At 33.8% G+C, this 1,964-nt stretch overlaps 1 long non-coding RNA gene across 2 annotated transcripts in view; it reads right to left on the reverse strand.

The window, feature by feature from the left end:
• Nucleotides 1–609: 609 nt before the first annotated feature.
• Nucleotides 610–1,964, reverse strand: part of LOC114893077 — a 2,535-nt gene continuing 1,180 nt past the window's right edge. For both annotated transcript variants that reach the window (XR_003792830.1, XR_003792826.1), the window contains exon 3: nucleotides 610–853. This is a non-coding gene — a long non-coding RNA (uncharacterized LOC114893077). The remainder of the gene's footprint in view (nucleotides 854–1,964) is intronic.

Consider the following 1,964-nt stretch of genomic DNA (forward strand, 5'->3'; position numbering starts at 1 on the left):
AGAACAGACAGAAAATCAACAAGAAAATAAAAACCTTGAACAGCATTATCAGTCAAGTAGACCTAACAGCCATCTATAAAACATTCCAGCCAACAGCATCAGAATATACATTCTTTTCAAATGCACATGGATATACTATATGCTAGAGCATAAAACAAATTTCAGTACATTTTAAAGGATATAAACAATACGAAGAGTGCTCTCAGATGACAACAGAATGCAATAAGAAATCGTTAACAGAAAGAAATTTGTTGAAAATCACAAATGGAAATTAAAGAATATATTCCTAAATAATTCATGGGTCAAGTAAGAACTCGTAAGGGGAATTAGAAATAATTTGAGATGAATTAAAATGAAAGTATAACATATTAATACTTGATTGGTCCCACATACTCTTCTGAAAAGCAGAGGGGTTAGACAAAGAGATCTAAATTAATTAAAAAATCATTTATTATTCTGGGAATAAAAAGAACTGGGCTTAGTCTCAGTTTTGCCTTTATCTTTGTGTCTGTTGATTATCTTGGAATAGTCATTACATAATCAACATACAGTTGCCAGCTCAGGAATCAAATACTGTCATCTCTAGGGCTACCATAACAAGATACCACAAACTTGTTAGCTTAAAAGAACAGAAATTTATTTTATCACAGCTCTAGAGGCCAGAAGTTCAAACTCAAAGTGTTGAGAGGACCATGTTCTTTCTGACGCCTCAAGGGGAGGATCCTTCTTTGTCTTAACCAGATTCTGGTGGTGGCCATCAATCACTGGTGTTGGCAGTTTTTTGATTTGCAGCTGCATCACTCTGGTCTCTTTCACTCTTGTCACATGGAATTGTCTCTGTGTGTTTCTGTCTCTGGAAACAATTTGAATAGAAATTTCTATTTTTAAAAAACAAACTGTTGATTATTATGCTCTATTTAGATACTTCCTCTAACCCCCACCCACCTCCATTTCCCCATATGTATTTGAGAAGGAAAGAGGAACTCCTGTGAGCTATCATATTGGAAAGAATCAATAATACAATGTTTTACTAGAGATGCCTCTTATCTAAAATATTTGAATTAAATATAAAATCTGGGGAAATGATCGCCCAGTTTCCCTCTTCTAGAGGCATGTTCTAAATGATAGGCAGCAGAATATTTTATACCCATGAGGTTTGCTGACATTATTGATTTGGTCCAGGATCTGTATTTTCTCTCTAAAGAAAACAGTATTCTCTCTTTACTTTCTTTAATATATAATGTTGGTGTCTTAAGTTTATTGTCAGAGAGGATGCTTATAGTTCAAATGATTTGGTTGTATTTCACCAGTATTATTACAAGATAGTCAAACAATGGCCGGGCTCCAGGATAGACCTCGGTCCCTTTGGTCCACTGGGATACTGATCTGAAAGCCACTGTTTTCTTATATTCCAAAGACCAAATAAATAAACAAACAAAAAAACAAGTAAATGAAACTATTTTAAAACCAACTCTCTTTTCTTCCTCATCCATGTTAATTCTCTTCTACCTAAAATTACTTCCTGGAAGTGATTTTTATGTTTCTTAGAGCTTCTTTACGTATATATCCACACTAATGCATATAAAACTGTGCCTTGTAGATCTTATACTTTTGCCATTTGAATAACTATTTTCTCATGTCATATAGAGTTTATCCATTGTCTTAGATATGCATTTTTCCTGTGTATTTGAGCATCATAGGAAGATAAATTCTACTCTTGAAAATGTTAACTGGTCACTGAGACACAGAAAGCTATTATTCTTACCAGTTTTCAATAGTGAGTAGATTCTGTAGGGGTGGAATTTTAAGATGTAAGTATACTGTTTTTCTACACTCAAATTCCGTTCCCCTTATCATAGAAATTGACCAGCGAAGTGTGCTGCTGACTTTTCAGAATCCATGTACATATAATCCATTAGGTTATTAGATATAACATTGGTCAGAAAAGCATACTGTGAAATGTT

The sequence above is a fragment of the Monodon monoceros genome, unplaced genomic scaffold (genome assembly GCF_005190385.1).
Source record: "Monodon monoceros isolate NGI ecotype Baffin Bay Population unplaced genomic scaffold, NGI_Narwhal_1 Contig1906_ctg1, whole genome shotgun sequence".
Classification (NCBI taxonomy): domain Eukaryota; kingdom Metazoa; phylum Chordata; class Mammalia; order Artiodactyla; family Monodontidae; genus Monodon; species Monodon monoceros.